Source organism: Phymastichus coffea, unplaced genomic scaffold (genome assembly GCF_024137745.1).
Source record: "Phymastichus coffea isolate CEN01 unplaced genomic scaffold, Cenicafe_Pcof_1.1 PCOF00001, whole genome shotgun sequence".
NCBI classification, from domain to species: domain Eukaryota; kingdom Metazoa; phylum Arthropoda; class Insecta; order Hymenoptera; family Eulophidae; genus Phymastichus; species Phymastichus coffea.
In genome coordinates this window covers 5,895,452-5,908,020 of record NW_026706812.1, presented here as the reverse complement: position 1 = coordinate 5,908,020, position 12,569 = coordinate 5,895,452, and the positions used below count along the sequence as shown (strand labels likewise).

General features: G+C 39.7%; 1 protein-coding gene across 4 annotated transcripts in view; it reads left to right on the top strand.

Annotated features, from left to right (window-relative positions):
* The window catches only part of LOC131675389 (anaphase-promoting complex subunit 1), an 896,320-nt gene that overhangs the window by 91,415 nt on the left and 792,336 nt on the right, over nucleotides 1-12,569 (top strand). The window lies entirely within an intron of this gene.

The following is a 12,569-nucleotide window of genomic DNA, read 5'->3' as shown; positions in this document are numbered from 1 at the left end:
TTGAGTTTTATGAAAAAACTCAGTAGCACTATCGTATTTTACGTGAAAAAATACATCGAAAAAGTGTATCACATTTTTTTATAATATATAAGACCTCAATAACACCGTATCATAGTTACAAGGCGTTTAATGTTGTATTATCGATTATTTTACTTGATTGGCATTTATAGTAAGCTTTTTTACTTGAATACTGTAGGGTAAAAATAGATTGCGCAGGTGGGGCTATAATACAGGATATTTGACTATTTCTGAAATAGAAATTGTTTTTTCCACAGGTATGTATGTTTTATTAACTTCACGGTTACAATCTCATATGCATTAAATCATTATTTTTACAAAACATGAGTAAGTGTGTGCATGTGTGTCAAATATATGTGATATAATATAATATTTACAATTTTAGATACTTCTGGTTTAGTTCTTATACGCCAACTTATTTTGCTCAAAATCTTTCAAGCAATGGTCAAGTTATTATCACTTTTGCCATCACACCAAGCTGTGCCCTATATGCCGAAAGTGATATTTCCGTCTCGGAAACATAATAATTAAAATTAATTTTTTTCTTATTTTTGGTAATTTTTTATATTTACGGAACTTTCGTTTTAATTTTATTAGTTACGGCATTGCTTACGACATGGAAAAAAGTTTATTTAAAACAAACCAGAAAAAACTCCCTAATTCTAAATCACATGAATCGATTATTGACATCGACATTTTTTTTGCAAATGCATTGATCTAGCGTGATCAGAGGTAAATCAATGTCAATAGTCGAAACACTTGCCAATGAAAATAAATTCAAAGCTAACGATTTGCTGAGCATGTCTTTTTCATCGTTAAATATTCTATCGGAGGTTCCTGAAAAGATCAATCTACATTGTTCATATTAACATTGTAACGTAGTGGATTTACAAAGTCGGTTAGTGGCATACAAATATCTAATGCGGTTGAAGTGCTTCTAAAACAAAAATATTAGTATTGCATTAAAAAATAGTGATTAATGGTTTGATTTAAAAATAAATAGTGTATTAATTAAGTAGAGTTACAGAAAATAACGATTTTTATTCACTCCAACAGAATGAAATGACTCTGAATTTTTTCTATCATTCAACGAACATTTAAAAAAGATTATGACCAGACATTAGTTGGCGTATGATTTTCTTACATTCATAAAATAAATTATTCATTAATATTTTTAATTATAATGTTCTGCATTATTTCAAATTATGTAATAATTTTTGTTTTTCACAACGAAAGAGTTCATATAATTACAAAAATTTTTAAATAATGTGTGTGATTTGAATACTCGAAAATTGGAATTATTTTTGCTGGATTGAAAATAATAATAACATTTTATTATAAAACAGTGAGTTCATTTTAGAACCAAACATTTAGTGATTTCTAATATATCTATATGCATAAAATCAAATCTTTACTTAACATATATTGCCAATGAAGTAAACACTTTATCCCCACGTTATTACTCTTTATTATCACGTTAGATCAATTATTCTTTAGAATTTTTTTGTGTTTTTTTCTAAATAAACTATTCTATCTCACAAGCTAATACTGCAACTGATAAAATTAAAATAAAAGTTCTTTAAAAATAAAAAATATCTAAAAAACGAAAAAAATCAATTATAATTACTTTTTTACAAACATTGCCAAATGTATTTAACATTTCAGAATTTTCTCTTCCAAATAATGACATTATTGATGAACTCCAATGTATTTTTTCCAGAATGTCACTATGTCAGCCTCAGGTATTGGTAAAAAATGCGCTTGCTGCGGTTTACCAGAGAAAAAATTAGTGGGACCCAAACAAACTGTTGACACAGATGATGAAGCTTATACTTTGTCCGATCATTTGGCTGTGACACTTGTAATGGGAGACATACTTTGTCAGAAATGCAGTGGTTCTGCCCGCTTCGCCAAAGCAAAACGCAGAAAAATCGATCAACCACAAAATGTAAATACTTTGCAAATCGATAGTCAAGGGTCAACATCTTCTTCAGAGACATTATCGCAACCACATAATGATACAGTTTATGTTCCACCAAAGAAAAAAGTTATTGAAAAAGCAAAAGATACTATTGAGTTACCTTTAAAAAGAGTAGTTTCTACTCATAATTACTGTTGTTTATGCAAAAGCAAAACAAATATTGTTATTGTTCCTTTCGATGCAAGAAAACAAGCTTTTGTTGAAAGAGATATATTCATACCAGAGGGTAATAGATGTTGCCGAAAACACTTAATAAAGAAAAGATTTTATTCAGATGAGTTAATTAATTTAAAAGTAGTTTCTAATTCAACTACCACAACAGCTGCAGATATAACAAAACTATTTAAATCTTTGAGTTTAACTTCCGACAGAGAATTACACGATAGAATCGGAGATTTTTCAATCTCTGAAGAGAGGATTCGTACGTTTACTGGATTGAATTGGGAACAACTGATAGAATTGCGAGAAATGATGGTTTCGTTGAGGAATACCGACAATCGGACTGTTACGCAAGCTGTTGTTGTTTTTTTGTTCAGATTACGAACAGGAAACTCAAATGAGATAATCTGTTCTGTACTCGGCCTTGATCGTCATCAGCAAGTCTCTGAATTTTCAAAGTCTGTGTTAAGTGCCTTTGAAAAAGATGTATTGCCTTCACGCTTTGGTTTACAAGCCGTCAATCGAGAGGACTTGATTGCTAATAATTCAACGATTCTCCTTCAGAAGCTTCATGGCATAAGTGATAACAATCTTTCGTTAGTTGGCGATGGCACTTATTTGAAGCACCAAAAAAGTTCCAATAATGAATACCAACGAAGATCTTTTTCTGGACATAAGAAAGTTCCTCTATGCAAGCCCTTTACTCTGTGCACTACAACTGGTTTTATTGTTGATGTACTGGGGCCGTTTTATGCTAAAGAAAACGATTCTATGATTTTGGAAAAAATTTTGAAGGCCCACGATAACAATTTAAAGAATTTGATGTGCAAAGAGGGTGATGTTTTTATTCTTGATCGAGGGTTTCGCGATATAAAATCAAAATTAGAAAATGATGGTTATCGGGTCCTCATGCCAGCCTTAAAAGATAAAAATCAGAAACAATTGTCAGCGGAAGATGCAAACAAATCTCGACTTGTTACCATACTTCGTTGGGTGGTGGAAGCGGTACACGGAGCTGTAGCTCAGAAGTATAAGTTTTTCCATCAGCAATTAGATAATCGTTACCTGACTGAAGCTGGTCTTTACTGCAGAATTGTTTGCTTTTTAATTAATCAATTCGGAAAACGAATCGTGTCAAGGGCTTCGACCGATAATGAGATACTCAATTACATTCTTTCAAGAAATTCCAATGAAAATAGTTTAGCAACGGAAGTGATATCAGGAAAATATAGTCGAAGAAAGAGTTTATTCAAAACGTTAAGGTCTGATGAGCTAGAAGATTTTCCTGAAATGACGGAACAGGATCTAGTCAAACTATTCACTGGAACTTACCAACTCAAACAAGCAATATCCTATTTAGCTGAAATGATGGGCGACACGTATGAAATAAATGTAAGTATACTACCGTGAATCTGCTGATCTAATCAAGTTACAAGTGAGATCTAGACATATCGAAAGTAAACAATACAACTGCTATATTCACTACAAACCAAATACCATTGGCTGTGCTGGCATACTGCGTTTTTGCTGTGAGTGTGCTAACGGTATGAGAACAATTGGATGCTGTTCTCACGTGGCTGCCGTTATTTATTATTTAGCGCACGCCAGATTCCAATCTTCCATTGTAAAACCTGCCCAACATCTAACAAAGATTTATGAACAAGATCATATGATGGCTGTTATTGAAGCAGATAGTGATGACGATTGATACATGTGGCATGGTTATAGATTATCTCAAAAGAATATTTTTTCTATTTTTGTAAAATGTAAACAAATTATTAAATAATCACAGAAAATTGATATCTCTAGAAATTGTTTGTTGTCTTCTTATTTATTAGTCGCACACTAATCAAGTATACCCTTGAACCATGCTCCAGCTAAAAATGAATCTTTAAAAAAAAAATTTTCGTAAGGTTAAAAATAATAGTAACGATAATTTTTCTTATTCGATATTTTTTGAATGAATCGCTCAAAGTAAATCTTAGAATCAAACCAATACCACTATCGTATTTTGTGCCAAAAAATACATTGAAATCATGTATACGTGTATGATGAAAAAAACGTATGCTCTATTAGCCGGATCGATCGGCATAAGACATCATTTTCTTACCTGAACTTGTTAATGATTAATATCCTTACTGAAGTATCAAAAAAAATGTGATACACTTTTTCGATGTATTTTTTCACGTAAAATACGATAGTGCTACTGAGTTTTTTCATAAAACTCAACCAAAGACGCGAAAAACTTGATTTTTTTCTAGTTTTTAACTTCTAGTGCTCATGAGGTCAATTTTATGAAAAAACCAATAGCACCATCGTATTCTACGGAAAAAATACATCGAAAACATGTATCACATGTTCGAAAACAATCTTGAGTTGACCTTGAATCGAAAAGGAATAAATATTTACACTGCCAGTGGAGCCGATCGGCATGGCCGATGCTATCATGTACTGAATTTGTGAAGGATTTTGATTTTTTCCATACATGTGATACATGTTTTCGATATATTTTTTTCCGCAGAATTTGATGGTGCTATTTGTTTCATCATAGATTTAACCTACAAAGCGCTAGGGGAGAAAAACTAGGTTTTTTGTTGATTTTTATTTTTTTTAAGGTCGTTCCACCACTTTTAAAAATCTGAAAAAAATCAGAAACATTTTTCAGTCAAAAATACACAACATATTTTTTTTCTGGCAAAGAGTCGATCTTCATTTTCGAAATATTAAATTTTAAAATTTTTGAACGGCTCTAAAAATTTGAATTTCGCGCCAAAAATTTTTGAAGCGCGGCCATTTTATAGGGCTTTAAAAACCCTACAATTTAAAACAAGAAAGATTTTTCTAGCTCAAAAACTGACCGAGATTTGGTCAAAAAACCAAAAATGACAAAACTGGGCCTTATAGGGACCTGTATGGGTTTAGGGGTCTGAAAATCTGGGAATCCTAGTCATTTTTCATGCTGAACATGGGGGTATAATTATTTTCCCGGATGACTCAAAGGCATTTTTGACCATTTTACCCTGCTAGACCCTTTAAGCAGTAGTATTACACTCGACAACAAAATTATCGCAACAAAGATTTTTCATCGAAAAATTGCCATTTTTCAACTGTTTGTAACTCGGTCAATTTTTATCGTATTGAGATCATTTTTTTTTGTTTTGTAGAAAATTATGTGTACTTTGAGAAACAAATAATATCCACCATCTGCAAGATAATGTCACATTGCTATGTCTTAATCAGGCATACCAACTTTTTTTTCTTAGAAAATTCAATAGTTTGCAAGTATGCCTGGATTACCAAAATTTTTTTTTCGAAAAACTACAGATTTCCTTTCAAAGTGCACTTTTCAACGAGTATTTTAAATCAAAATTCGACACTCCACGATTTTTTCCGACCGTGTTATGCCATTTTAAAAATATTCCAATGTTTTAGTCAACCTTACCGACAAATCAATTAAAAAAAATAAAATAACAGTTTAAGGTGGCATACTGGCCAAGAGTTAAGGCAAAAAATCATTCAACATTAATTTTACTATACAGCGTCCACAACAATTCACCATTACCGTCGCAATCGAAATGCCTCGGCTTACTGAAATCGAATTTGCCTAAATTGTTGCCCTGCTAGAAGCGGGATTGAATCAAAGCGAAATATCCAGAAGAATGTGGATTCATCGTTCAACGGTGTCACGCGTTCTTAGTCGGTATGAAGAAACAGGTTCTTATCGCCGGAGACCTGGTCAAGGTCGACATAGGATTACTACAAATCGAGAGGATCGCAACATTGTTAATGAAGCTCTGCGCAATCCAAGGCAGGTTGCGCGACAAATTGGAAATAATGCTTTACCAGGCAGACGAATTAGCGCTCAGACGATAAGGAGACGCCTTCATGACAGAGGTTTGAGATCACGAATTCGTGCTAGAGTGCCTAATTTAGCAGCAGTCCACCGACGAGCTCGTCGGAATTACGCCCGAACTTATCGATATTGGACACCAAGAGAGTGGAGACATGTATTTTTTACAAATGAATCTCGGTTTTGTCTGTACGGAAATAATGCTAGGATTCGAATTTGGCGTCGTCGACGACAACGTTTTGCATCAAATCACGTTGATCTAACTCGTGCGTTTGGTGGAGGATCCATTATATGGTTTGGGGTGGAATATCAATGAACCATCGATCAGATTTAGTGATTATCCCAACCCCTGGACTAACAGCGGGACGTTACATAAACGAAGTTTTACGTCCTCATGTAATTCCAATGCGTCGGCAAATGGGTCGTAATTTTATCTTGATGCAGGATAATGCACGCCCTCATACTGCAAGGATAACTCGTACTTACTTAGCAGAAAACAACGTAGAGGTATTGCCTCATCCTGCTTGTAGCCCAGATCTCAATCCTATAGAACATGTGTGGGATACGATGGGTAGGCGATTACGTAACTTACAGAGACCTCCTGCTAACCTCCAAGAGCTTGGGGAGAATTCTGAATGAAATTTGGCACGAGATACCTCAGGATTCAATTAGAGCATGCATTAATATGCAAGAACGTTTAAGAGAGGTAATTCGTCAACGAGGTGGCAATACACGATACTAAAGGCTTTAAGCGCATAGGGTTTGGAGTCAAAAAATACTGCGAAAGTGACGAGCCGCGGGATCCCTAATGTTCAAAACGGTTTACACAATCGGCCCTTTTCAGGGCCACAATGATACGTAAGTCCGACCAACAACCTCCTCGCGGTACGCATCGGGTAATGCTGATGTTGGTGGTATTTGGCTAAAACATTGGAATATCTTTAAAATGGCATAACTCGGTCGAAAAAAATCGTGGAGTGTCGAATTTTGATTTAAAATACTCGTTGAAAAGTGCACTTTGAAAGAAAATCTGTAGTTATTCGAAAAAAAAAATTTTGGTAATCCAGGCATACGTGCAAACTATTGAATTTTTTAAGAAAAAAAAGTTGGTATGCCTGATTAAGACATAGCAATGTGACATTATCTTGCAGACGGTGGATATCATTTGTTTCTCAAAGTACACATAATTTTCTACAAAACAAAAAAAAAAATGATCTCAATACGATAAAAATTGACCGAGTTACAAGCATTTGAAAAATGGCAATTTTCGATGAAAAATCTTTGTTGCAATAATTTTGTTGCCGAATATAATAACAAAGTTACCAATTAAGATTAAGAAAGAGATTTAAAGATTCAAAAATTTAGAAATAAGTAGGAACAAATATTCAAACTAAAATCAAAAATGAAAAATCAAAAACATAAATCAAATCAAAAACCAAAAATCAATTAAAATAAAATAAATTAACTAACAATAAGTTAGTAAAAGCTAGGAAATTAGCTAGCTAGATCAATTGTAATTAATAGAGCCATGGAAAAACCATGGAGAAACACGAAAAGGTAACAAAGCTCAAGTCAATTCGCACAAACTCACTCACTCACTGCTCGCACTCGAACGCTACTCGCTTAATTTGAACACACACGTTAACACGCTAAAACTAATAGTCGAACGCCCCACTCCAGAAACGCCACAAGCGATTCCAAGGAGATCAAATATAACTAGACATTGCGTTGTACCTCGAAAGCGAAATGGTCAACCATTCTAGGTATAGAAAGGCGAGAACAGGAAGCGACCGTTGAGACATTAGAGCATTGCTCTAACATTCCGGCGTTAACTCAGTTGTGACGGTGTAGGCTGGTCATGGCCTGCACCGTGTGCTTGTTTCCCTCTCCTTCCTAGGCAAAGGCACACGGCTGGCATCGGACGCAAGTTATTTTACGTGTCTGATGCCTGTCTTTATTTTTTTTCAGTATTGTAGTTAGAGAAAGAGAGAAGGCAGCGAGCAAGAGAAATGGGAAGGAAATATCAAGAGTAGGAGAGAGAGAGAGAGAGAGAGAGAGAGAGAGAGAGAGAGAGAGAGAGAGAGAGAGAGAGAGAGAGAGAGAGAGAGAGAGAGAGAGAGAGAGAGAGAGAGAGAGAGAGAGAGAGAGAGAGAGAGAATATATGTAGTTCGGTGAGGCTCGGCATGCGGCACTTGTCGCGCTGGGCAGTGCCGCGTGCCGCCGATTAGGAGGACAGTGGTGGGGAAGGCGTGAGAAGCCGACTCGCGCGCACTACTAGATCGTCGCACGCGAAGGAGATCGGCCGCACTGGGAGGATTGCCAACTTTTCTTTGCCTCGAACCAGAGAGAGAGTGGGAGAGCTGTGACGACAAAGAGTGTCAAGCCGTGACGACAAAAGAAAACTGGGCCACGTCTTGCGTTAGCCGCCTCACCTGCAGCCCACCTGCCAAGCAGCCATCACTTTTGGTCAGGTTTAGTTTTCTCTCCTCTCGTTTCTCTCTCTCTATTTTCCTCGGCATTGTCTTGCGGTTTTGTGTGCGGCGCCAGGCTTTCACGAGCCGGCGCAACGTATCTTCGTCACTTAGTCGTTTGAGCCGGTTAATGAGATGACATGGCGCTAACGTGCCGGTCATCTCATTTAGTGTAAGTTTCGCGTATTATTAGTGATAAGTGGTTTTGTATTCTCATCGGCATTCAGGGAAGTGCAAGTGTAATAAAAGGTCAATTAACGAAGTTGAGTGTGTGAAATCATTGAGCGTACACCTTCTCCTTCCTGCTTTGCTAGGAGCGACACACCGCCTTCCTTGCCCTCCCCTTAAATAATTGGTGATAGAGGATATTTTAGGCCAACTCTATTACATGGCATCCCTTGTGGGAATGGGCTAAGCAGAAGTGAGAAGAGTGCTTGTATGTGTGTGCGCGAATAGCTAATAAGTGGCATTAGTAATTACATTTTTACGGTAAATTCGTCAGTATGGTTTGTGAAAGTGATTTTGTAGCGTTTTGTTAGCAAGGTCAAAGCGTGTTAAAACAACGCGCCTTTGTCTAACAAAAAAAAAAAAAAGAAAACGAAAAAAAAAACTTAGAAACTGTAAGCATTAGAGTATCAGGTCGCGGCGCGCAAAGGTCGCTCGCGCCAACACGTGTTTGTTTCCGAGAATTTGAGCGTCCGAGTTTGTTTACGTTCGAACGCTGCATTCCTTTGTGGTTTTAGGCAAGGCGATAACTTGCCGGCCTAGCACACTAAAGGAGCATAGTTTTTTTTATTATTTTATTCATTTATTTATTTTTTTTGGTTGGTTACATATAGCTGTTTTTCCGTTCATATTTTTATTTTAGCATGTTAGCTGTCTGTTGGTAATTCGGTTGTGCCGTTGGATTCGAAAATAAGTAATTTTTTTTTTTAGTATTTATTTCATTCGAATTTTTAATAAACTGACGATTCGATCGCATCATGCCGCTGGCGTATAAGGATCGCGTAACTATGCGTAGGATTCTCCGCGACGCTCGCGTCAAAGAAGTCAAGCGCCGTATCGACTCAACAGAGCCGGTCGCATTGTTACGGTTAATGCGACATAGGAAACTTTCTTTACACGGCGAGATCGAAGAGTTAAGGGAACGCTACTTGCGTTTTATGCTTGCGATAGAAAGGCCAGAGTTAGGAGCGTCGCTTCAACCGAGCGACTTTAAAGAAGGTCGCGTGCCTGACCTTTTGCAGCGCGAACGCGGCGGTTAGCAAGACTGGACCGGACGAATATGTTAGAGTCGCGTCACCATGGGCAGTAGAGCCAGGCTTGCCAGGGCAGGCGACTGTGTCACCACAAAGTGTTGCCGCTCTGTATCGCCCAGCTCAGCTGCAGGGCACTAGAGTAACGACTCCTGATCGCGGGGAGGTAATTTTGCCAGCAACTAGCGCTGTCAGTACGGTTCAGCTTCAGGGTGCTAGAGCGATGACGCCCATTCGCGAGGAGGTTATCTTGCCGGTAACCAGTCCAGTAAGAACCACTCCCCAAGAGCGAAGCGCGCGCGCGACGAATGCGCCCGAGACAGAGCGACGTAGTGCCGGCACCTTGAGCCAGGTATGGGATGCAATAACAGCTGTTCCGCGATGGATATACCGACGGGAAGTGCAACAAGGCATCACTGATGGCACAAATACCGTGTATAGGGTAGAGAGAGAGGCAATGCAGGGTAGTGCGGATCAGGCTGCGCAACAGGCTCAACAGCCGTTGCAAGCCAATCTGACGATCGGCCGCGCGGCGCTCAACGTGCCAGCGGCCGCCAGCCCTGCTTACCAGATTCGCTCAAGCGCTCAGCCAGTGAATCAGGTTCTCTTTCCTGAGTGCCCGCCATCTGACACTGAGTCGTGGATCTCTGAATGGGAAAGAGCTATGCGAGCGCCTGTTAGCGTAGGCGCACGAGTGTCTAGACGAGGAAAAGGAGACTCGGACTCGGAGTCCAGAGCTTCAACGAGAGCGTCGGAGTGTAAGCCCGTCAAGGCGAAAATTTTGCCGGACCATGGTAGCACCGTAGACCTCTCGAGCTCCTCCGAGTCAGAGATCGGAGATCAAAGGAAAGGCGCCTCGCGTAAAAGCGACAAGACGCCAAAAGCTAAAAAGAAAAAGAAAAGTTCAAAGCATGTTAAATATATCAATGGCGTGCCAGCCGATGGTGTTAGTGCGCTGAATGCCTGGTCGCTTCGTTTTTCGGACGATGGTAATACGAGCGCGATTAGCTATTTATCAGGACCAGAGGACTGTCAGCGCTTCTATAGAATTCCGGATAAAGAATTGCTAAACGCAATCGGCACTAGTTTGCGTGATAAGGCGCGTACTTGGTATGAGCTTAATCGAGAGCAATGGGCGACTTTGTCGGAATTCAGAAAGAGCTTTTCAGCCAATTTTTGCCGTCAGCTTAGTAGGCAGCAGTTATATAGAGAATTGATGCAGAGATCGCAAGGAGAACGCGAACGCATTTCTGAATATGTAGCGGCCTTCCAGTCGATCTTGAGACGCTTCGATCCGCCAGTTCCTGACAAAAAGCAAGTAGCTATTATTGTGGAAGGGTTACATTCGCAGTATAGGCGATACCTTGAAACGAAAACGTTTAAGGACCTAAGCCAATTCAAAGAAGCCGGCCTAGCGTTAGAAGATCGTATGATAGGTTAGAAAAGGTGGCAGCGTCCACCAAGTGCAAACGTTACGCTCGTGCCGGAGTCTGCTTATACCGAGCCTAAGAAGCTGGCTGGAAAGAAAGCAGTCGTGGCGATAGAACAGGTCGCGAGCGAATTAGATGAGGTTTTAACACTAGAACCGGCTAAAGATACGATGTTTTCTGCGCCGGGTTTGATTCCACAACAGCGTGGACAAGCTAATGGCGCTCAAACGGGTGCTGCGAGAGAACAACGTCCTTTTGCAGGCGCGTGTTATGCGTGCGGTTTACCTGGCCATCAGAGGTCTCAGTGCCCGGCTGCGCAGAATTCGCAGCCGATTGTTTGCTATAAGTGCCGATAACCAGGGCACTATGCAAACGATTGCCCGCTGAGACCGACGGAGGCCAAGCCGGAGTGTCAGGTTTGTGGGACCGTTGGGTTTGTCTTCCGAAATTTTCCGACTTGTAGTCAAGCAAGACAGGGAAACTCGGGTGCGGGAGCCGCCGACCGCTCAGCGACTCCTGCTTAAAGCAAACCGAACGGGCGGTTTGGATAGACGAGTTGCTAAAAAGGAAAAGTAACTGGGTTGACGCGTCAAAAATAAGGAATTTCGATCGCGCTATTAGTAGTGTGTTAGGTGAGAAGTCGGGTGCAAACGAAAGAAAACAAGTCGTTTGTAGGCCGGGTAGTAAAGTCACTTACGATGTAGCTGACGAGAAGTTGGAGAGATGAGATCTCGTAGTTAGTGGAGAGTTTATTTCCTCGGCGTTGGACGGGTCTATATAGCCAGAGAACCAAAAATCAAGTAATTCGCAAGGCGAAAAACACTCGGTTCAACGTGTTAGTGCTAGGGTCGGTCATGAGCAGCGGGACGAGGCGACAAGCAGAACATTGTTTAAGTACGATGCGTGGGATGCGGTCGGAACGAACAAAGTTCAGCTTAACGTGGACTCTTCCACATCTAATGACATGGCTGGCTCAACAAATTCGCGCATAGATAATGAGCACATATTTAACGAACCCGCCAACTCCGTAGCTTTGGGTAAGCGTCCGGTCGTCTGTACAGACGCACCGTTCGTTTCGGTGAGGGGGGAGACTGAGGATAGCTCAGTACCTTTGCCAAAAACGGAAGAGTCGGATCAAGCGTTAGTAGCCGTGACAGAAAATAGGTTTTTCTTGAAGGTGAAGATAGGCAATGAAGTCTATAACGCGCTGCTGGACTCAGATGCTCAGGTGTCAGTTGTAGGACCGAGGCTTGCACAAAGATACGAGGAACGTTTGAAGCCGCCAACTATTTTCGTGCAAGGTATTTCAGGTGAAAAGGCGCGAACATTAGGCGATCTCAGACTGTGTGTTGAGATAGCTGGTAGAATCGCCTGGCTGACCGTGAGGGCCGTGTCATTTTTAAA